This window comes from Oreochromis aureus, linkage group 12 (assembly GCF_013358895.1).
Source record: "Oreochromis aureus strain Israel breed Guangdong linkage group 12, ZZ_aureus, whole genome shotgun sequence".
In the NCBI taxonomy this organism is placed as follows: domain Eukaryota; kingdom Metazoa; phylum Chordata; class Actinopteri; order Cichliformes; family Cichlidae; genus Oreochromis; species Oreochromis aureus.
In genome coordinates this window covers 24,375,316-24,400,727 of record NC_052953.1, presented here as the reverse complement: position 1 = coordinate 24,400,727, position 25,412 = coordinate 24,375,316, and the positions used below count along the sequence as shown (strand labels likewise).

At 40.2% G+C, this 25,412-nt stretch overlaps 1 long non-coding RNA gene across 1 annotated transcript; it reads right to left on the bottom strand.

Moving 5' to 3' along the window:
- Positions 1–69: 69 nt before the first annotated feature.
- On the bottom strand, positions 70–25,412 carry LOC120443141. The gene is made up of 5 exons (XR_005615176.1): positions 25,382–25,412; positions 24,562–24,640; positions 7,169–7,370; positions 1,691–1,822; positions 70–331 (listed from the first exon to the last, which is right to left on the bottom strand). It is a non-coding gene; the product is annotated as an uncharacterized LOC120443141 (long non-coding RNA).

The window sequence follows — 25,412 nt, the reverse complement described above, 5'->3', positions numbered from 1 at the left end:
TACTTTTCACTTCTTTACTTTTCTTTATTCTAGTTCTTTTCAAACATAGTGCATCTCAGCATGATGAAATGGCCTTAAAGTGTAGGTGGGGCAAATCATTTTAATGAGCGTTGCTATTCTTCCTCTTCCCACAGCCTCTCTTAAAGGCCAGGGTTCATCTTGATTTAGCTGACAGGCTCTTGTTGTGAGTGTGTTTGGGCAAGGCTGAGCACAGGGCGATCGGTCCACTGATTCCCACAGCAAGAGAAAATCCACCTACAGTTTAGTACTGTGTGCACTGGACTGAGTCGCTGAACCTGCTAATAGAAGCTTTGGATGCTCTTCTTGATGTCTTAAGAAAGCAGATAAGAAAGAAACCAAAATTACATTGCATGATATTCAAATTCAAAACAGGGCAAGGGTTAGGGGGTGGAGGAGGGAGTAGAGTCCTTGCGAGCCCCCACCATCTCCCACCCCACACAAATGGGTAAACCGTTAAGAAAATGGATAAGTGGATGTATGCATGGATGAATGGCTGGAGAGAGAATTGTGTAAATTAGATGAACAAAGGTAAATGCCAAATGCTGAACATCTGGCTGGCAATTATTTTGTTTTATTGCCGTTGTATTACTGAACATCTCAGTAATAAATAAAGGGATCTCTGTGTGTCTGCTGTCCGTTCAGCCTGCCTACTTCAAATGTAGCAGGTGTATTGCCCAAGGAAGTGCAGTGTCAAGTATAGATGAACAGCACTTTTTGTTGTCGGATTTCCTCTTTCGTTCTTATATTGATACACACCTCCTGGGAGACTTGTACTGAGCCAACACTGAGGAAACTAGGAGATATGCCCAGCCATAAATTACATCAAAACATAGTAGAGTTTCATATACTGTGCTGAAATACATTGCGAGCACAGGAACTGGGCACACAGTTTTATGCCTGCTCATAGGTTTCTTGGAGCAGTGCTTGGAAAACACTGGACCGATCTGATGTAAATGAAGAGAAGAGGAAAAAACAGACAGAGGCAGAAATTACCTGACACCACAGAAAGGGTGTGTGTTTGTGTGTGAGTATTCTTAAAAGTATTGGAGTGCTTGAGTGTGTTGAGCCAATACAGCCCCAATTCCCAAACAGTTGGGACGATGTGTTAAATGTAAATATTAGCCGAATGCGATGATTTGCAAATTGCTTTGAGGCAACTGAGGTTGTTTTTTGGCACTATGTAAAAGAAAGTGAATTGAATTGAAATCTCACAACCCCATATCCTATTCACAATAGCATATGCAAAACACATCAAATGTTTAAAATGAGAAAAATGTACCATGTTAAGAAAAATAATGGCTCAGCAACACGCCCCAAAAAAGCTGGGACAGGGACATCTTTACCACTGTGTATCATCCATTGTTCTTTTAACAACAGCCCATAAACATCTGGAAGTTTAGGAGACCAGCTGTTGCACTTTTGGGAGAGGGATGCTCTCTGATAGAGGATTCTAGCTGCTCAACAGTCCTGGATCTTCTTTTTTGTTTTCAGTTGCTGGAGGGTTTGGACTGCAGGCAGGCCAGTTCTTCATTCTTTTTACTGTAAAGCCATGTTGTTTTAATAGATGCAGTATACAGTTTTAACATTGTCCTGCTGAAATATGCAGCAGCCTCCCTGAAAAAGACATTATCTGGATGGGAGCACATGTTGCTTTACAATCTCTATTTACCTTTTAGCATTGATGGTCTCCAGATATCTGTTCCATAGACACTAATGCACCCCCATACATTCAGAGATGCAGGCTTTTGCACTGAGTGCTGTCCCTCTCGTCTGTAGTCCAGAGGACATGGCATTCATGTTTCTAGAAAAGGAATCACATTTTGATTTATCTGACCACAAAACAGTTTTCTGCATTGCTTCAGTTCATTTCATTCAAGTCGGTAGTATTTTTTGGATCCTGTCCACGTATGACTTCTTCTTTGCATGAAAGAGTTTTACCCGATGTGGTTGGCACAGTGAACTGTGTTCACAGATAATAATTAGTGGAAGTGTTCCTGAGCCCATGCAATTACTTCCATGAGAGAATCACGCCTGTTTTTAATGCATTGCCGTCTGAGAGCCGGACGATCACGGGCATCCAGTATTGATTTTCAGCTTCGCCACTTACGCACAAAGAACAAGGATAAAAGCCAAGACCAAATCTAGATTCTTGGAATTGTTTTACGATATTATATGTATTGTATTGTTACATTATGATACATTATATGTATCATCTATATGTATTGTAAATGATGATTATTGAAAGTCTTACCAATATTACTTTTAAAATTATTCTGAAACATTTCCACAATTTCTAGATGCATTTTTTTGGGTAGTTTTCATCTTTACTTCTGAGTAACTGTCTCTCTAAGATTGCAATCATGTTACTGACCTGTTTCCCGTTAACCTGATTAGCTCCAAAATGTTCCTCCAGCTGTCTCTCTTTAGTACCTCTTACTTTTCCAGCCTCTTGTGGTCCCCATTCCAACATTTTTAGATGTGTTCACGCCGTCAAATTCAAAAGGAGCCTGTGTTTTTCATGAAATAGTAAAATAGCCCAGTTTAAACACCTGATATATTTTCTGTGTTGTGCTGTGAATAAATTAGCAAATCATTGCATGCGTACACAGATTTAGGTGGGGTTGTAATGTAAGATTTGAACTAGGAATTGTTGTTAAAGAGGCTGTTTGGTGCTTTTGTAGCGCAGGATGTGACAGGTCCAAAAAACAGATTTATATATTTGTCAGTGATCTACAGTATGTTGTTTAAATTCTAGGTGTAGTCAAGTAACACAAAGCTGGCGGCTGAATTCAGAAATCTGACAATCAGATGAAAATAGGACATGAATCTCTGATATGAATTGTCATGCTTTCAGTGACTTAGTGCAAGTAGTTGTGAGACCAACTGCAGTCTCTCTCAGACAGTTTTGCAAACGTTTGCAGATAACAATCATCTAATTCATAAATGCACAAAGATCACTTACACGTTGCAATCAATCAGAATCAGTCTGTCCTGAGAGCGACTCAACTGGTTGCCAGCTGCCGAGCACCTAGGTCATTTTACTGTCGTCCTGCATCGACTACGTCTGAATTTGTGGAGGAAATTTTGCATTTCTGTTTCAAATTTATCAGGTTCCGGCTTGACTCTACATATAAGTCGTTGATGTCTGTTCAGTATGAATTTCTGTGTATGCGGACGGCAACAGATTTGCACCAGCGGATCACAGGTAATTGTGGTATTATCAGAAACAGATTGCATGTAATTGCAAACCTGATCACATTCAATCATATTGCATCTTATTGCAGTCTTGACGCTACGAAGTTGCTTTGAGGACGGCAACTGACTGTGAAGGGTATAAGATCCGGTCCCATTCGGCAAAGAAACCATTTCTAAAGCAACAGGATCACAAGTTCATTGCTCACTGTTGCAATAATTTTGTTCTGTTTTCCCTAGTGTGACCTTAACTGCTCTCCTGTCTTAGCAAATGCAGTCTTGACCCAAAGAAATCTGTCTGCTTCACAATTATTGCTAGAGTTCTGCCAAAGGGTTTAGTGTCACCTGGAAATGTAACAGGCATAAAGCTCCCAAGTCATTAATTATCAACATTCTTTCCCTGGATGACAGCTAGGAGAACAGACATTTCTACTTAGACACTCTAGCCTCAGTCGCATAAGATCTAGAGACTCACCTCTCTGAGCCGCGGTATGCCCTTGCTAATCTAAGCCCAGCTCAGTTGCACTGAGCCTCCTCCTCATTAGACACAGCAGTGTAACACAGTTTTAAGTTTGGTCTGAAACTCAGCAGCCTGAGAGGCTGCAAACAGCACCACCCCAACACACATTATGTCAGTAGGAGACAATCTTATGCAACATTTGAAGAAATTATGTAAAAGTCATGACTGAACAGTTTTCAGGCATTTTCCGCGAGCTGCCCCCTGTCAGCCTCACCAGCCTCCTCTCATGCCCTTTCCTGTGCCTGTTGCTCTGGCCCATCTGCTTTACAGTCACCACTCCTCAGGGTGCTTCTTGTTTTGGCCTCCTACATTTGCCAACAAGGAAAACATTTAATTTTATAATTTTTTCCCTCTAAAAATAGTTTGAGTTGTTTGTGTTGGCATAAAATACATCCAAGCCTTTCGACAGCATTTGATCAGCTCTTTTCTGGACAAAAAAACAAGTCTTTGTCTTTGAGGAGTAGTGTTAGGAAGCAGGCGAGCGCTAGCATTGATAAAAGCGTCAGATTTAATTGATTGTGTCACATGTGGCACTGTGGTCACTCCGAGCTAAAAGGTGGCCTCAGTGTCATAACTAGAGACATCCTCACAGCTTTAATTCATCTTGAAAGCTTAGCCACAGCTTCCACAACATGACGGTTGCTTAAATATCAAAACATCTTTTGCCTCAGCACAGCTAGCAGGCACACTTAGCTGCTTCTCTGACAACTTATCCAGTCTCCCTGAATACTACACGGGGTCATTCTGACCTTCTATCTCACTCCCAGACAACAATGAACACTCTGCTAATGAAGACGTAGAAAGGCACACAGAGAGATTAATTCATTTTAAAGAGGTTGTTATCAGCTTTCCTTTTGGCATATCCCCCCATCGCTATGATTGGGGAAAAAAGGCTTTGTTAAGTTTTGAAACAAAGTTCCTAGAAAGTCAAAGATGCTTGTGTCTCAGAAGCACAGTAAAACTCTTTTCTGCTGAACTCTGCTGGCTCTCTGGAAATGTGGAAAAAAGACATGCACACAGAGAAAGGCAGGTAATCAGAAAGGTTGGAAGAGTTTGTCTGTGCCGTATGTGCAACCCAGTGAAGGGTGTCCTAAGATATGCACAGGTTCCACATAAATTGGACAAGTGCAGCTTGTGGAGTAATGAACACCTGTGTGGAGAGATTAAAAGCAAATAACAAAAGTTGCATTGTTTGTTATCATCTTAGTCTAATGATTGTAGCATATACTCAAACTCCTCATAAACATGTTAATCAATTTGGGGGAAATTTGCTATGTAAACTGCTCAGGGTACCTGGATTAATGGCACTCTTCAATCCTTACAGATTACATGCATTACGTTTAGTAGCTGATCTCAAAACAAACAGCGACATTACATGTAGATTGTTCTTTGTAAATAAATTTGGTGAACAATTTTTAGTATAGAAAAGAATTAATGGTTTGCACACTGCAGAACTCCAATTTCCTTATTTATTGCATGTAGTATTATATGATGTTTCGAGTACACCTACTATTTATCAGAAATAGAAACAACTTTTAGTTCAGTGTGACTGGAATGTGTTTTCAGGCATATCTGTTAATAAGTGTTCATCAAACCATGACCCTAATAGTCCCTTTAAATAGTTGCTTTGTCTTATTCAATGACTATGTAGCTTGCAAAGAAGAAGAAGAAGAAAAATATGGATTTAATCATATTAGGAACAGCCATTTTGCCATCTGACTGTACATAGTGATATAACGAAGATAAAAATAATAACAGGATAAATTAATTTGCATATCTGTGTTTTAATATGCGAGTGAGTTGAACAAGCTCCGTAGGCCTGACAGTGAATTTATAATTAATTCTGTCCCATAATGGCTCACTTGTAAGTCCATCAGATTTCTATGTCCTTCTCCCTGTGTCCCTGTCTCTATCTGTATGTTACCACAAACAGTCCCATACATTAAAAAGAGGAGACCCTGGGTGAAACAAGGGGTAATGTACACTTAGAAAGACACAGAGAGGGTCAATAGGATTATGGCTCAGGTCTCAGTAAAGAGCTTTTTGTCATTGTAGCTCTGACCAAAGATTCAATACCAAGTCTCCTTGCAAACACAAACAAAGTAGCTCTTACTCACACGTGATTTATTGTCTACAGCTCCAATACAGAAAACCTCTTTATTTTTCTGTTTTATGGCCTGTCAATCCTTAAAAAAAACATGTATTACTGAAAATATAATGCATGTAAAAAGGAACAGGTCTATAAGTCATGTGTGAAATACGTCTTCATTCAGTTCAGCTGGATTTTAGTTTTTTGTATGTGTGCGTCTGTGTGTGTTTTTTCGCTCTTTAGTACATTTGCAAAAAATAATAAAATCTACTGTCGATTGTTAAACACATTTGCATTTATTTTGTTTCGACAAAGCTGATTTGTGACAGGCTGTTCATGAAACACTGATAGAGCCGTGTGCACCCAGATCTGTCAGCACCATTACTTGTCTGACAGCTAATCCTCAGGCTGATAACAAATCACCATAGTATGCGCCTTCCATGGAAAAGAGCATGTCACAGAAATGTCAACATGGAATAATTTGTTAAACTTTGAAGCTTATGTAACGGTAATACTCAACTTAGGGTCTGAGAGCCGCCGGCCAATGTCAAATTTACTAAATAAAATTGTCTGAGGAAGTACCAGTTATGCTTAATGTTGTATAAAAATTTTAATATGTAAGCAAAGACTATGCAACTAAGATGCAGTTGCATCTGTGGTGAATCCAATACAATATATTAGTTAATACTGATAAAAGAGCTCGTTGCTGCTTTTTTTGTTGCTTCAGATGATAAATATTATTGTTTCTCTATTAACTGGCCGTCTTCCTCTTGTCATTTCCCAAAAGTATCCCTTGGGCAAAAGAGGTAAGCACAAAACAAGTTATCCCTGAAATATGAGCTTCCTCTGTAATTACAAAAAATTGCATAACACAAAAAAGTTTTTAGTGTGACAGTGAAGCAACAATGAGATAATAAGAAGCCCGCAGGATTTTTATTTATGACTTTTGTACAGTTTTGTGCACAAATGTTTTACCAACTTTCTTACCAACTGATCTGGCGTCAGTGATTTAGTTTAGAAATAAAGAAAAATTAATGAAAGCACAAAAAAGTTCCAACCTTTCTTTGTTTAGCTTTTACTCTTTTTTTCAAAAATGTTATCAAGTTTTAATTCCAGTTCTTTGTTCACAGTCTGTGTTGTTTTAATAGATTACGGGGCCATTTATGATGGGAAAGTCTATCAGATACCACCAGACGTATAGAATCACAGTGGATAAATTAGCCGCTCGCCTCTTCATTTGTTTTTTATCAATATTAAAGTTCCTTCTTTTTATAATGCATTTCCATTTGCCTGTCAGAAAGAAAACAAAAATATTTGTAGGCAAATGTGTAAATATCCTTTGGTACCTTTTTCTCTGTACGCGTGTGCCGCTGTATCCAGAGATCACCACTCCGGTTCCTGAGCTATGCCTGAGGGGGCTACGGGAGGGGGGGAGCACAGGAAGCATGACGGGGATCTTCCTAGTTTTCAGTAACCATGGTAACACCATCTTGCCCTGCCAGGATCTGTGTCAGTGGCGCTGAGATGGGCTACAGAGACATGGAAGAACTGGAAGGTGGAGGGAATAAGAAGGACCAAAAGAATCAACAGAAATTTTTTGTTTTACCTCTTTGATTGTGACTTTACTGTACAACGTATTGTGCTTTGACGTAACTGTTGTTTAGACTTATTTAGAGCTTTATTAATAATTAAACAGAATCTCAACATGAATTTCATGGAGATAAAATTGTGACTTCCTTCCGCTCCTCTTTATGTGTAAGTTGACTCCGTTTCAATTATGGGAGTCTGATCAAGTTTACCAATCAGTCAAACAGCTTATTGATCCAAAGCACTGATGGAAGCTTTCAATCTATGATTCAGATTGGGTGCAGGGATTCGATTCTCATGCAGGACACTGTTTTTATGGTGTAGTGGCAAGGTCTGGCTATAGTTTTACTAGTTTTGGTAGAGGCACTGTGTGTTATTTTCTTGTGTTGTGAAATAATGCTGAAGGCATGCCAGAAGAGGAAACTTGTCAGCTGTTCCTACTGCGCTGAAAACAACGGGGAGACAGACATAGAGGGGAAAGAAAGATGGATATTGTGTGTGTTTGTATTGGTGTGTGTGTGTGTGTGTGTGTGTGTGTGTGTGTGTGTGTGTGTGTGTGTGTGTGTGCGCGTCTTCTGTATTTGTACGACGTTGCGAGTGTGAGAAATGGATAGAGCTTCTCATTTCTCCATCAGCTCAGTAACCAAAAATACATGTTCTGGTGTGCTGAAAGGAATCCGTACAACGCTGCTTGTGTTTCCAAAAATGAGATGTTGTGTCGAGGAAATAATTTGTCTTTTGTTTGATGCTTAGACACAGGCACGCTCTTAAAAAGAAGTCATTTCTTTTCCATTTATTCCATAACAAAACGTTTTCCTTCTCAATAGTTCCCTCACTTATTATAGCTTCAATGTTTCATTAAACCTATTGATCACACGACTATGTCAAATTAGAGCTCAGACAGTTATGCATGATTAATGTATTTTGTAACGAGTCTAGCAATTTTAGAAATATTTATTTATTTGCTTGTTTTTTAAAGCCTTTTAAAATACTTAACAATGAGATTCCCAACACGCAGATTTTGAGTTTCAGTAGGGAAACCGCGTCACCGTTTGATCGCTGCACTGGCTCACAGCATTAAAAATGAATAAATGGATATGTACACTTGACCGCAGAAATACATGCATTATATTAGTGGGATAGTGAGAAAGTGAAAGGACAATGTAAGGAGAGCAGACAGGCTCACAGGGAAATACTATGAGCCTTTATGGCGTAGAGAGTTTACTGCAGCTTTTTCTCATTCTCCTTTTATCCGCCACCTCTCTCTCTCTGTCTCGTGCTCCTATCCACAGACACACATATTTTAAACTCTCTGTTGGCTGGAATGTTTTGGTCACATGAGAAGCAATTTCACAGCTGACGGTCTGAACCACCTCAGCACCTGAAACTTCATTACAGCACACTGGAGCTGGTCTGCTGTGCGCACATAGACACACACACATAACTCGGCATGGCGAGGCGCTGCAGCTCGTGTTCTGGTCTCGAATGTGGCACTTCATAATAATGGCGGTGACATGTTGAGTGCCCAGCTCATATTGCCAGTGGTGTGGTAAACAACATATCACTTTGTGCAACAGCAAAAGCCACAAAGCAATGACAGGTACAGCATTGTTGGACAGGCGGAGATACAGATAAGATAAAGCACGTGAAGAGAAAGAGAACTAGTGTAATCGCTGGGTGACGATATCTGATTGTCACCCACAACTCGAAATTTCTTCAGTGATTTAAAACAGGTCTTTTTCAAAGGGCCGTGGAGCCATGTACAACAAGCAACTATTCAGAGCACCACAGGCAGATTTAAAGACAGCATATAAAAGATGGACGCACCATCTTATAGACTTACGTTGAGCAATTGCTTTCTTGGTGTTTTGAAACCAGATGGAACAAGCAAGAGGTGATGTGAAATTCGGAAACTTGAATATAATAATAAGTACCAATAAAAGAATAAAAGTGATAGAACAGAGAAAATAAACAAGACAACTAAAAGACTGAAGACAAGAGAAGATATTCAGACGCTTGAGTCTGATTGATGTAAATTTCGTCATCAGATGGTGATCATGGGGATCTGTGCAGACATCATATTACAATATGCCAACTACACATGTGTCCCAAACTTCAAGTGGACATAGAAGTATAACAGGAATGGCTACTCTGCTATCATTTCTCCAGCTGTCCACAAGAAAAAGGCTTAAGACAGTATGAGAGCGTAGCAGCGTTACATAAAAGCACTTCTACAAAAATGCGTTTACTGAAGTGATTCTGCGAACCTTTTCTCCTCAGGCAACTCATTCAAGGGGGCCTAACTGCGTAAGCACAGTCAACCTAGGACTTTTGCATAGCTAGGAAAAGTCCCACCTGAGGAGCCTACCTCCCCTACCTCCCTCCCTCCCCTTTTGAATTCTTTAACTTCTTCACTTCTATTAAGTAAATGGGGATCTGCCAGGCCCAGAGCCTTCCCCAAACCGCAGCTCAATTCATGTCCAAGCATTCACCTTAACCTACTAAAACGCTGACAAACATAAAATGACGACGTGGGCCCAGCTAGTGAATAGTAAGTTGCTAATCACAACATGGGACTACCACAGCCATGCCCTACTTCCTTTTTGACTTTAATAGAGAATATATTTTACAAAATGGATATCTCCACATGTCCTCACCCAGGGGGCATCCTTATCAGATAACAAAACCACCTCAACTGGCTTCTTTCGATGTGGAGGACCAGCGGGTCTACTCTGAGCCCCTCCCGGATGGCTAAACTCACCCTATCTCTAAGGGAGAGGCCAGCCACCCTTCAGAGGAAGCCCATTTCCGCCGCTTGTATCCGCAATCTCGTTCTTTTGGTCACTACCTACAGCTCATGACCGTAGGTGAGGGTAGGGAAGTAGATTGACCGGTAAATTGAGAGCTTTGCTTTTACACTCTACTCTCTCTTCAACACAATGGAATCGGTACAGCGGTCCACATCACTGCAGCCACAGCACCAATCCGTCTGTCAATCTCCGACTCCCTTCTCCCATCACTCGTGAACAAGACCCCGAGATACTTAATCTCCTGCACTTGGGGCAGGAACTCATCCCTGACCCGGAGTGGGCACTCCACCCTTTTCCGGCTGGCAATCATGGCCTCAGATTTAGAGGTGCTGATTCTAATTCCAACTGCTTCACATTCAGCTGTGAGCCATTCCAGTGCGAGGTGGAGGCCATCACCCGATGAAGCTAATAGAACCACATCATCTGTGACAACCAGAGATGAGATTCTGAGACCACCCAATTGAAATCCTTCCGCCACTTGGCTATGCCTAGAGATTCTGTCTATAGAAACTCAGGAACGAGTCCAGTGGGTGATGGACGTTTATACATCTCACTTATCTGACTTATTTATGCAATCACTGCTGGCCATTAGAACAAATGCAGGTTTGCTTCACATTATTATTACTCGTCGACCATTTAGGGTTAGAGAGAAAATTCTGATGGTTCCTGATTTTGCTGCTGGTGTTAAAGTTTTAAGACATGAACACGATGGGTTCATGTTACAGACCCAGAAGCTATGACTACCTTTTACCTTGACATTAACTTTCTAACCAGCTATATGTCAAAGTTCTGATAAACAGTGACTGCCAGTAAACTTGCCATAAAATTACAGATACGTTTAGATAACATTGATATTGTATGTGAATATATGCAAATATAAATTAACATTTGTTAAACATTGAAAATAATTTGCTTAACTGCTCTTAGCATCTGCTTAACATCCTCTGTGTTACCTTCAATTGATGTTGGTGAGACAAATGCATCGCCCAGTAGTTGGTTAGTTGGCTTGAAAAATAAAACCGCTAACAAATCTGAAAAATGCCAACAGAACACAGAAATTTGCGACACCCAGTGCGGTACAGTATCAGGGAAATATAAACTACAGATCAAACGGAATGAAAACCCATTTGAAAAAGTACAAACTTTGTCTTTTTCCTTTTTCCTTCTTTCATTCGTTTTATGGGCTGCCATCGTTTCCTTCAAGCTACACTCTCGACGCGTGTCAGTCAGTCCCCAGTTAAATAAAATGACAAGTCATCATTAGACTGACTGCATCTACCCGGCTGCTTGCTGCGCTTGTCATTCACTCTGACTTGTTGCCTTTCACTCTCTCCCTCATCGCTCCGCGTCTCTGCCGGCTTCCCATTTCTTATTGGGCGAAGTTTCTCACTTTTCTGCCCTCATCTGGACGCAGATAAACCAGATGAACTCATGTTTCCTTTCATCTGTCTGTCAGTTTATTACACCCCCTCCCTCCGCTTCTCTTTTGCTCATTTCTCACCTTCATTTTAGCAGCCATGAGGAGGCATTAGTGCACTTTTCATAAATCCAAACCTGAATTCCCCCAACCAATATCTGCAAATTAAATTAAAAAAAGAAGAAGCTACAAACCTGACTAAAATCCAGCTTTTTTCATATAGTATGAACACAAAACATACACAGCTGTGATAACTGTGCTCGAAATTGCTGTCTCTTGCCTGTACAATCTCTTGCCATTCCTTGGCTTTACTCACTGAGGGTCTCATGTGACATTTTGACCCTCATAACTCACACACATGCTCCCTGACACAATTCAATTTACAGCACATCCTCACTCTCTCTCTCTTTCTCTCTCTCTTCTGTCTTACTGTACACCCTTTATCTTTAACCACCACTGCCTCACCCACGCTCACCCGATATCTCCCGCATCGCCTACATCTGCTTCCATCTTCCCCGCTCCCTACCTCCTCATCGACTCTGGTGCTGAAATCAGCCCCCTGTCTCCTAGCTCTCCCCCCCTCTGTCGCAGACAGAATGGCCATGCCAGTGTTGATTAGAGCCTGCATGGCCAGATGCTCAACTAGGCTTAGCACAGGCCTGTGGGAAAGAGTACTGCTTATTCTAGCCTCAGGAGATGGATTGAAAATGACGGGACCTAAAACAAGCAAGCATTGTCTTGTTACCCTCACATATTCAACACACACGCACAGGCACACAAGTCATTGCATGTAATATATAGCAGACAAATTTTATTCCTATGTATTTATTCCTAACGAATGTGATAATTACTAATGTTACAGACTTATTGTTGTTGAAGTGTACAAGTACACGTGTTCAGTTCCCTGTGATTAATTTAAATATCTAGTTTATCCTTTAAAAAAATGAGGAAAAGCATTAATGCATTTGAACTGTTTTCACAGTTCTTTTATCCATGAAAAAAGAAGCAAATTATTCTACACGCAAAGTTAAAAAATTGCTTTACAGAATATATGCAGACCATAGCAAAGGATATGTGTGATATAATGTTCTCTTTTTGTGAAAATGCCCCACTGTTTGAGTCTGATTCAGGTGATTTTTAGAGCACATATTCCTACAGCACTAAACACTGCCATCTCACCAAGACAATTTATTTTAGATCAGATATGGTTGATACCACTGAGTTTATAATTACAGTATCTCTAGCTGTACCCATATCAGTGATGTGGGCACTCCGTCTTTTTAAAAAATCACAACATGATTTCTTCATGTCATATGCATGCTGAGAACACGGACCACAGTGGGGATGTGCACTTAGGCCAATATCACAGAAACCCATTAGTAAATGAAATGTTGTGGAGGGTTATTTATGTATTTTTTGAGGGCTATTTAGAATTTTTATTCAATTTTATATAAATCAGACCCAGGACAAACGTAAATAAATAAAATATGTGCTCCTGTAAGAGTTTTACTGTCTGCACTCTTGTAGGACGTCACATAGCTGCAGTAGAATCAATATATTTGATTCAGGTCATTACATAAATCGTAACCTGTCGTAAGTCTTTCATCGGGATGGCAGAAATCCCATTCCAGTTCATTTCAGTGAAGGTCTCCTCAAGGCCATTGAGTTTAAAAATCAGTGACAGATGAGGCTGATCTGGTATTAGTTACCCAGAAAGATTATAGATAATCGACTTACATTATGTAAACTGACACTGGAGCTGGAAATCAGTGTATTCAGCAGTCTGCCTAATTTATAGCGCCTTCTACTTAAAAGTGCTGAAATGTGCATAAGCATTAGCGTAAGATTTTTAAGGCTTTTGAATAATTTCTTTGAAAGCAGCCAGTGTAGAGGAAAAACAAGCCAGATTTCAAAGTGTAAAGTGCTTTGTTTGCCCTTTTTTGTCAGGTGGATAATAAATACAATATGTGCAGTTAGGCAATCCAGAAAGCACTGATAGTCTTGTTATACAGCACCTCAAGTTTGGATGCATTGTGTGTAATTAAAACAATTCCCAGTGGCACCTAAGGAATTACAGGATTTAAACAAGTGTTCTGTGTTTACCTTTGGTGCTTATTAATGTTTGGAGTTTTCCTAAGATATGTTTTAAACTTGTTTCATGGTTCTAATTGGACAGCATAGGGAGCATGATGAAACTGTTGGCAATTGCCTGAAGGGGCGGAAATCCTCTGTCTTGTATTCACAAGCTAATTATTCTTTCTGTCAGATACTATGAGAAGTCAGAGTACTGTCTATATTTCCCACAAAATTCCTGCATACTGGGACTATGACAGTGCACAGTGAGCAGACGGGCGACAGAGAGAGAAAGTTCGGTTTGAGCTGCTCTGAATTTGCCTGTGTGTTGTGCAATTTTCTATAACAGTGGAAGGAGAGCAGTGGAACAGATTTGGAAACGCCTTTTTGGGATTTAGGCTTTTCTGTTATAGGACACAACAGTGCAAAAAAACAAAACACTTTGGTTATCTTGTGTGTTTTACATAAGATAGTGGAAGTGACTACGAGATGTTGATCAGAGATGTACATGTACAGCGTTAGTTTATTTTCTCTAACTTTAGTATAGTTAAAAGTACAGATAGAGGCAGCTGATGGTAGCCGCTCATACCTGAACTAATGAATAACTAAGTCAAAATAATCACACCTACTGGAGCATGAATGCACAAATTATTACTGACATTCCTGTAACTCAGCTCGGTTACTCTGTTGCTATTTTTCAGTTTTCATCTTTTGCATCTCTCTTTAGCTGGAAAATGCTGAAACAAGTGGAAAACTCACTTGGTATGTGAATGTGTGGCAGACCGAAACCATGCATGCATACATGCTGCCTGCACTTTTGCTGGCTACTCTGATGCAGAGACCGGAAGATATAACTGGTGTCTGCATCAGGTTAGTGAGTGCTGCCTCACTTCACTTCCTCTCCTTCACAAGACCTGCCTTTGGAGGCACTGACCTCATCTTTATTACAAGTACAGGCAGCTGGCATTGTTTGTTGGGGGGCTGGGTCAGTTGTTAAGTTACAGTCAAGTGTTGTTTACCAGTGAAATAACTCTTGATCTTACAGAGATCACTGTGCCTGTGGGATTAGTTATAGTGTAATGGTTTTCAGCTTATACTTGTTGTATAGGTTAAAGATACCTCAGAGACAGGCAGAGAAGTACAGATACCTGTGTTAAAAAATACTCCAGTAAAAGTTGAAGTACTGAAGCAACTTTTTTACTCAAGAAAAATGTGAAAATCTACTGGACAAAACTACCCAGTATTTTCATGCAGCATTTGAATAACCCACAGTTAGTATAGCTTAGTTTGTTTTGCAGGACCTTTCACAAAATGAAAACAATGAATTTGAACGTTGATAAAGTGTTGAGTTTGAAATTACCTGACCTGAAAAAAACACTCCCTTAATGGTTTCTCCTCTTCTGTAGTGCTAGCTAGATTCTGAAGTACTACAACCGCAACTTACAGAAACCTGCACTGCTTCCGCTCCACTTTAACTCCTGAGTATAAATGCTATTAATGATGCTACTGATGTAAATGTAAGGAGTGAAAATAGCAGACCTTTTTTTAAATGTAGGGAGTGAAAATAGAAAGGTTTCAAAAAAAAATATAGATACCTGAAAATTATTGTCAAGTACAGTATTTGTAAGTATTTGTACTTCGTTACTTCCCACCTCTGGAGACCGGGATCTAACATATGCTATTAGGTGATCAGCATGCTCAATCTACATTACTAGATTTTGTTTGAATTTGTTTCAACCTCAGTGATACTCTGTTAATTCAGATCTGACTGTTCTGTGTTCAGAGCATGTAATAACTCTAGAGACTCCTTTCTGCATACTGACCCTAGAAACTGTTTGCTTTACCTTATCATCAGTGTTAACCAGGCCACACTGATCACTCAGCCAAGTCCGTAATGCTTCAGATCTATTTAACTCTGAACTAATTCACTGCTACTGTATGCTTATGTCTTAATTAACTCGTGCATCCTACACGCTTTCATTTGAATTTCATCTATGTGCAAAAGCATCCCACTCGCACCCAGTGTGCTCAGTGGATTTGAGGGGACAAGCCAAATGACCTCTGCTGCTCATTTCATTCATCAGATGGAGAATCTGAATGGAAGGTACCCGTCTAGTCCATTAGAGGCTCGTTATTTGGCAAGACCTTCAAATGTCTGTGTGAACCACTATTTACAGTCAACAAAACCAGCAGGCATCGATTTTCTGATTTCTTCACATAGAAGCATGAAATCTTGCAGGAAAAAAATGGCAAATGTGATGTTATTGTCAACAAGTATCTCGGAAAGGTGTTTCACTTTGCTTTGTTAGATGTGAAAAAACTCCAGATTTATTACAGCCGACAATATTACATATATTAAAATAGTGTTGCCTACATATAAACAACGAAAAATCAATTCATGCACTGTGATAAGGAGACGTAAACACATTAGTTTTGAAACTGAAAATGCAGAATAGAATTTTCAGCAGGACAGGTTTGTTTAATTGGACCCAACCTGCTATAGATGTGCTGCATCAGAATGAGTTTGATTAAATGTAATTGAAATCATGCATTAGTTTTGCGAAGGAAGATCATTTTTTTTCAGTGGTAAATTAAATGTGCCTCTTAATATCTGGATATACAATAGCATATAACTGAGTTGTATACTCTCATCCAAATGTCAACATTGCTCTATATGCAGTACAAGAGGCTCAGGTACATGGCCAGTTGTCATTGCCAGTTTGCCGGGGCAGCAGTCTAAGCAGAGATACCTGGCCACTTCCTCCAGTTTGTCTGGGGAACACCAGCCAAGAGATATAATCTCTCCAGTACATCTTGTATCTGCCCCAGGGCCTCCTCCTGCCAGGTCATGCCTGAAACATCTCATTTAGTAGGCGCCCAGGAGGAAGCCTAGTCAGATGCCTGAACCACCTCAACTGGCTCCTTTCCATGTGGAGGACTCGTGGCTGTACTCTGAGTCCCTCTCAGATGACCAAGCTGCTCACCTTATTGCTAAGTGGCAGCCCGGCTACCCTTCAAAGGAAGTTCATGTATCAGCAATCTTATTCCTTTGGTCACTACCCACACACAGCTCTTGGCGATAGATGAGTGGGGGAATGTATGATATGTAAAAATAGATACAAAGAAAAAAGACATTTAGGGATCCAGAGTAGATGTTTTAATCAGGCTGAATTTCTGAATGTTACAAATGTTGTAAAATTGTTGGCACTACACCTCAGTGAAGTGTTTTCTTCTGGCATCTTTCACTGTTTCCTGATAATGTAGCCAGCAATCCCTTAACATTTGAAGTGACACTTGCACATTATCCTTTTTGCACTTGCATTCTCGTCCGACTGCGCCGCTTCTGTCACCAAACCAGGGCTTAGATTTGGTTTCGGGCCTCCTGGTTTCAGTGGAGCCACAGTGTCTAAAAAAGTTTGGCAGTTGGGGTGAAATCATGAGCTAAGCTCCTCAGTATCACTGCACACAGCCTCAGGAATGGCGCCTTCCCAAGTGCAAGCTCGAGTTCAGCACATGCTGTAGCCAACAGAACAGTATCATCTGCAAAAAGCAGAAGCAAAAGAAATATGGCCTACATATGCCATTCTGCTGTGAACTGTGTATTTGCTGCTAATAGGACAGATTTGATTTGTCCACTTTACTACTCAAAAAAAAAAAAATCATGACTTTTTTCTGGTCATCCTTTTGCACTTCACTGAGAGTTTAATACACTGCAGTGCTCATTAAAGCTTAGCAAGCATTTGTGATACTATTACAATCTTATACTTCCTCTAGCAGGTACTAAGTGTCTCAGATGTATTTGTGTGCGTGTGTGTGTGTGTGTGTGTGTGTGCACTAATCAAGTGAAAAGTATAAAATGATGATGTCATCCTTACTGCTTCTTTTTAGGTGAGGGTTTGTCTGTTTCTGTTTGCTTTTTGATTATCGGATGTACAGACACCTTCCTCTGGCACCCAGCAGTATCTGGATAATTTGGACTCCTCCAAACATTCTGAATGCATCAAGAAACTGAACACATTAGGATTTCATTTACATCCAAACTTCAGAACAGCCTTGTTTCTGATTATTTTGCTTACATCCACATTTCGTTGTTGTCTTTAAAATAAGCAATATGACCATTTTTTGGAAAGTACATTCTCATTCCCAACTGTGTTTTGTCCTGCTTGTGCATTGTGCATTGATAACTTAATTTACTTGAGATTACAGTCTTATGTGCCCAGTTTCCCCTGCTGCTCAAGGTAATTAAACCTGGTGTGTATTATCTACACTTCTCTTAATCCCCTTTATGAAAACTGGTTGGAAAATGCCCTCGCACTCCAAAAAAGCACCAGGAAAACTGCAGGTGGAAGGGAAAAACTCATGTACAACTCTGTGTGTGTCTGGGTGTTTGTCACTGAGGACAAAATAAGGATGGTGAGCAGGCCTAGACGAATGTCATATTTCTCCACCTAATAGGCTGTCCTGCCATTCAGACACTCCACTGGGTCTTGATCTCTGACAGAAATGTAGCTAAGGGACACACGCACACATACACATGAAAACCGTTTCTCCAACCTAAATTTGAAGCTTAAACAGGTGAGGTACTGAAGAGAAGTGGATGCGCTCACTGTTTCTGAGAAAGGACACAGACTTTTGAATATTTGACAGAGGTCAGACACTCGTGCTATTTCTTGTAACTAGCTAGCTAGCTGGTTTCTGAGGTAGGATTGTTTTAAAATTATTTTATTCCAGTCCTCAGTTTGTTAACTTAGCAGAGACTGTGAATATACACTATATTACACACTCAAGTGACTAAGCCAAAATAATACATATTACTAATCATGCACTTTATGATTAAAAACAGGCTTAAAACACACTTACATTTTCAAATTTGATGGTTTTTCTTTGAAAGACATTTTTTGTCTGTGTGAAAAAGGAAAATAAAATAATATGAATGTGAAAACAGAGCCATGTCCCCACACCACGAGTGAAATACCCGCCCACACATCCACACGCCTGCATGCAAACACACACTAACACACACGCACACACATTCCAACAATGATATCAGTCCCCGAGTACATCAGTTGCCCGTGGACAGAGAGGTTGCCTGATCAGGTGTGCTCTGATCAAGTTATTTTAGTTGCTTCTAGGTTTTTGGGCAGGATCATGTCTCTAACATCAAAATCAACACTGACTATGAAGGAAAGGCCACAACAATGCAGCACATCAAACAATACAGGTGAGTTAACAAATCCAGACACATGTGCGTCACACTCTTGTTCTTAAAAACCTCTACATAGCAGCCTGACCTTTTTTTTTATTTTCATCATTGATGCTTATTTGCATCAACTTCTCTTTTTTTTTTACAGTCTCTATTTGTGGAGATTCTATTTAGATCCTATTCTGGCTAAAAAACTGAAAAAGGTGCCATGTGTTAAAGATAACTGAGCACATTAAAACTTACACAATATCCTATTTAAATCTTTACACTGGTATTCTCTAGTTGTCTAATTTTAAATTAAATGTGGGAACGATAAGAACGAGAACTCTATTAATTATGTAATTAAGCTGTTATTTCTGCCTTAAATTGTTTTGCTTTCAACTTAGGGTATGAAGCCTTAATCTTTCGTGATAATCAAAAATGTGGTCTGATTGTAACTCATCTTTATTGCATCATATATTTGTTCAGCATCTACTGACATTTATTTTTTTTCCAAAATGCAATATTTCTTTGAGTTATGTCATTTCTGATGCGTGTAAAATCAAAGTGAACCAAAAGTAGAGATCAGCTTTGCCACTTTCTTGCTTTCATCTCTGAACTGGCAGTAAAAATAAATTCATTGTGAGGCACCTTCGACTCTTTGTGAGACTCCACAAAGAGTCGAAGATAAAGATTTAAAGCAGTCTAGGAAGAAAAGCGATGGCGATATATTTAATGTTAAAACATTCTCTGTATACAGTCCACCGGCTCACCTGTATGCTCAAATAAGAGCTGAGTCATTTGTGTCCGTTAAGAGGAAAAGATAAAGAAAAGGGAGCGAGCGGACAGATTAGGTGGCTGATTGGATATGGTTCTCAATTCAGCTCTCTGCCAGTGCCAATAACAAAGAAGAGACACAATAGTAAGGGAGCTGGATGAGAGGACAGAGAGAAGAGGGTGGAGGTGGTGGAAGTGTAATGGAGTCAAGGACCCTTACAGACTGTCAAATGCTGCACACTTGCTGCATGTCAGGCCCGAGACACACATGCACGCATAAGAATCAGTCCAATATTTTGCTAGACATGTCTGTGTGTGCGTGTGTACAAGTGCTCCTCGGCGATAAATCTTAATTACACAATGGAGTGCAGGCCATGTGCCATCTCATCACACCATGTCAAATCTCATAAGCAACACAAAAGAATAGAAGAGGAAGAGCAAGAGCAAGAAAATCAGATGCAAGCAAATGTGTATCCGGTATGTGAAGAAAGAAGGAAATTCAGACCTGCACAGGGGGGATCCAGGGGGAAGACAATCTTTGTATTGGATCCTCTTGGGTAGACCCACTCTGGTCCTTACTTCTAAAACCAGATACTCACCAGCAGCCAATTTTGTGTTGCTGCTGGTGATTTTGTTATCAGTTCAGTCAATATTAACAATTCTAAAAAAAAAAAACCCCAAAACAAAACATGTAACCGATCTATTTTGTACCAAGGGTAGCTGGCGGATGAATACACAGGTTTAGAATGTGAGAAAGAATGGGGGCTGGGGGTGTTGTTGTGGCCCGCTGAGTCATCGTGGCTGGGTGATCTGTAAAAAGCAGCCCCATCAGCCCCCCAGAGTAATGGTTAATCGTGGGAAGTCTGGTGTTAGGGTAAGTGTGGCTGTGTGCAGGCCCGGCCTGATTGTGGACAGTTGCGGTGGGTTTTGCCGTACCTTGGTGTGACAGGGCCAGTCAGGCGGATGGGGCGTGTGTTGTTGTGGGGAAAGCCCTGTACAAGCAGCTCTTTGCTGTGCTGGCTGGGAGAAAAGCTGGGGCAGCTCTCCCAGAGTAGAAAAAAAAGCTCTGTTCTTTTGTTTTCATGGCCGTTCTGCTCCCTCTGCTCTGTGAGTTTGGGTATCTCATCTGGTTGGCTGAATGGCATTCGGTCCTGTTCTGGACCTCTGCTGTCTCCACAAAACTTCCCGTAGTCTCTTCCTAGAAACTTTTACTTCCAAAGTTAAAATACAATTACAAAAAAAGGAAAGCAAAGACATTGATCTCTTTTGGCGTGGCATTAAAATGTATCTAGCTTGTAACGAATCAATGAAGGAACACTTAAGCTGACATGCCGATAATCACCTTGTAGTAGCAACGTGATAGAAAGCAGACACACACGCACAGGAAAATACCACCAGAAAACAGTAGTGTTTTCCCTGTTAGTGCTGAGGGGTATTTTCAAAGCAAATGTCAAAAAAGATTTAGTTATTTCGCCTTGTGACATTTCACGGTACCTGTTAGCTGTCTTACTTTTTATATATTGTGAAAGTACAACATTATTATTTACAGGTCACTGTAAACTCTGCCAGAAATTGTTCAGTGCTATCACAACTCTGAGGTTGCTATGGGTCGGTATTTAATCATGCCTCTATGTGTGGAAATATCTACTGTATATAGATGTGTGGCAGATTAGGAGGCAGAACGGCTCATACGCTAATCACAAGGTCAGGGATTCGATCGTCAGCTCCTCCTCAATGTACATGTGGAAATGCCCTTGGACAACATGATGAAACCAAAAAACTACCTTTGATCCATCAATGTGTGTATGTGTATGTGTGTGTGGTCTTAATATTTTTTTAAAAAAGCAAAAGTTATGCCTTGTAGTGTAAAGTGATTTGAGTGTTTGCTAAGACCAGGAAAAGCACTTTAATAATTTCTCTTCCTGTGCTGCACATGTGGTTCCACTGTGTGTCTGTCATGTCTTAATTAACTCCAGTCAGACACTCTGTCACTCAGACCTGCAGCACATGTGTCTCACAAAAGCATCATTTCACAGGCTGCTTCAAATCACACGTAGAAACATCTACCCACACTTTTTCAAACAAATGTGCACCCATACATGAAGCTGGAATATACTCACACTAAGCTGGCTACACATATGCGCGTCTAAGGACTAGACCTCTGACATAATTTACCGCTTCAGTGCATTTATCATCCCTTTTCGACTTCCCAGCTCTTCATCTCATCTGGTTTGAGATCTAGCCACTGAGTAACATAAAACATTTCTCTCCGAGTGTCAGTGTTTGAATAATGGGTCAGGGACTACATGTGTCTTTGTGTGTGTGCTGCATCTGCGTATGTGTGTCATTCCACTGTGCTGTTCCGTTCTTGAACAAGGTTGAGATGTTTTTACAAGTATTTTTAAGACATTTGTTCCAAGGTCCTATTTTGTATGCTCTGTTTGCCATGCAACAAAGCGGGACTCTGAGCTCTTGAAGGACTAATGTAAGGCTGTTTTTGCCGTGTGTCACTTCTCCATGTTCAATTCATAGCTCCTTTATTTGACACTGACTTCTTTTGTCTTTTCTTTTGTGTTGTTTTTGTTGCAGGCACAGAAATCGTGGATAGAAAGAGCATTCAGCAAGAGAGAATGTGTTCATATCATAGTGAGCGCCAAAGACCCCCATAGGTGAGTACAGAAAAGGGAAATTAGAAAGTCTTAACCAAAAATCTTTACATCTTTAATCTTTACAATCCTTTGCATCATTGTGGAGTTTGTTGTTTTGCTGTTGACCTTTTAATAATAATAAAAATAATAAAAATAATAATAATTATTATTATTATAAAGAATGTTATATTTATAGTCACAGTTCTGCCTAATGTCACTTTATGTATGTGACTAGAGACTAGCCACATATAGGTCGTGTCCAAATTCATGGGCTGCATCCTCCTGAGGACCTGGCCTTCGCGGTCTACGTGGGCCGGGTCCTCAGAAGGTCGGGTAGGCCGGAAGTAAACGGCTGTTAAATTGGACAGTCTAGCCTTTAGATTTGCGTCACTGCTGTCTCGGTGGAGTTTAATAAACTCGGCCGTCTGCTCCTTGCTATCTAAAATATAACAGGACACTGGTGTAAATTCTCGACCATCTCACACTTCTGTTTAATCAGTTTTCTGTTTGGCGTTTATTCAGCTGTGTGAAAACCACCCGGGGGATTAATAAAGTTTTATTTTATCTAATCTAATCTAATAACTTTAATCTCAGCCAAACCGATTTACTCACGAACAAATAAAACACTCTAGTGACCCTCGAGCTCCCGGCTAGCTATCGAGCTGGTGGATAACAGACGTCTCCGAAAACGTCGGCGCACTTTTGCAAATATGTGATATCTTGATAAACCGAGCAGATATTTGAAGTTTACATGGCTACATTCTCGCCTGAAAATATGTTAAAAGTTTATTTTGTGACCCAGAAAGATTAATAAGAGGAATATTAAAAACTTAGTAGCGTCAGCCATTGTTGAAAACTGGAATTGGTTGGACCGCGCTATGAATTCTGGGATATGGTGGGCCACGAAGGACACACCCGACCCATCCTTCAAATTGGGGGAAAAGGAGGACGCATTTGTCGGCTGCATTCGAACTGAAATTGGTGCTCTTACACACGAAAACGTGCATAGACATGCTTATTTGTTCCTGATATTGTTACAGTTACTCATTGTCAGCAGGTTAAACATGTGACCCTCCTGTCTCTGGACAGCTGACAACAAAATAGCTAAACAACAGCAACAACAGCTAGTTATAAGCTAACATCAAGTGTTCTAAAAAAATCATACTTTGCCTTTGATAATCTGATTACATTATCACCTAGAATTAAAGTTTATTCTATTATTAAGTGTCAGAGTCCAAAAATGTCAAATTTATAGTAACCCTGGCTTGCGGCAACAAAAAGAGGCTAACAGCAGCTAACAGAACAGAGGCTAACAGCAGCTAAAAGAATGGAGGCTAACAGCAGCAAAAACATCAGTGCTTACTGACAAAAAAGTTTTAAAGCCTTGTTGAAGTTCAACAGCATTCACCACAGTAGATAGACATGGACACAGATTGACAACTTAGGTAAACATCAGACTTACAGCCTACACTCACTGCAGATGAACAGCAGCCAGAGTTGTTTGTCCTGTAGTGGACACCGTAGACAGGATTACACACTTGAATTGATAGAGGTAAGAAACAGAACTCAGCTGACTGCCATCTGCAATATTCTGACATCTAGTGAGACTAGAGAAAGTAACGTTAAGGTATAGACCAATTTATGAAGACAGTAACATATTCTACATTGTTGTAAAAGAATATTTAAGAAGAACTCCTTATCACTCTGGCATAGTGTATGTCAAAGTACATTTATGAGGGCTTTGTTTACATAATACAGCGCTATAATGGCACTGTAATGATAACAGCACTTTAGAACAATTTGACTCAGTGTGATAAATTCACAATTCAATTCAATTCAATTCAATTTTATTTATATAGCGCCAAATCACAACAAAAGTCGCCTCAAGGCGCTTTATATTGTACAGTAATTACAATTACCACCACATTCATTTTTCATTTTGTTTTACAATCTCGCTGTCACCTTGAGATTATCAAAATCATTAGAAAATCTCATGTTGTTCTTGCTGGAAGACAAACTCTCTGAATTCTCCTGCATGTACTATCAGCTGCCACACACACACATACACACATGCACAGGAAATGCCACAGTTTGTTTGGTACGGAAATTTTGTATTACTAGAGGAAAACGAGTGAAAGCCAGGAGCAAGAGGAAGGAAAAAAGATGTTCCTCAAGATCAAATCAGCTCATTCTTTTTAGTCAGAGACACTTGTGCTCATGCGTGAGGAAGAGGAAGGCAAAGTACCTTTGGTAAGACATGATGGAAACATGAAGTGATAATCGCAGTCTCCTGCCTTCATTCCTCCCTGGGCTCCCTCTTCATCCTGTAAGATTTGAGCACAGAATATAAAAGCGGCATTCAGCACTTGTGAATAAGAATGTACGCAAGCATCATAACTGCCATTTTGCTAACTCCTGTAGTTGCTGAGAGGGAAAAGGAAGTAAAAGCGACAGGTACAGAAAACAGAAAGGGATGGAGCTGAGAACATTTTGCAAAAGCCCACAAATCCTTCCACTCGTCTGCAACATAGCCACAGAGCTCACACCTTCCCAGAAATATAACTAAATGCAACAATTGGGATTGCTTCCTTTGATTTTAATAAGCTATGTAAACACGGTACAGGCTATAGTTGTACTTGGCTTGGCTTGCACAGATTCTATCAGTGTAGACCAGGGCCGTTGCTAGCCATTTGGGTGCCCTAAGCACAAATGCTTTATGGTGCCCCCGCCAAAAAAAAAAAAAAAAAAAAAACATTAATACTTTTGAATTTCTCAGTGGAATTTGTTTAATTAAATAACAACAAACATGACAGTTAAACAAATAAATAAGGTTAAAGGAGGTTAAAAATACTGTTACAAATAAATACTCAGGCCCCTTTGGAAAATTAAAATCAGAGCTGACATTAAAAGGACCTCTCCGCACAATTTCAACACGATCAGCATCTACAATGTGAGCTGGCCAAAGAGCAGGATCGGTTGAAGGGGCACACATGTCTCCACAGTGTCACTTTCTGATAGTCTCTCAGTGACAGGACTCTCAGTGGTACTTGTGTATGGAACTGTACCTGAACTGGTGGTTGATGGTTCTTGTTCTTC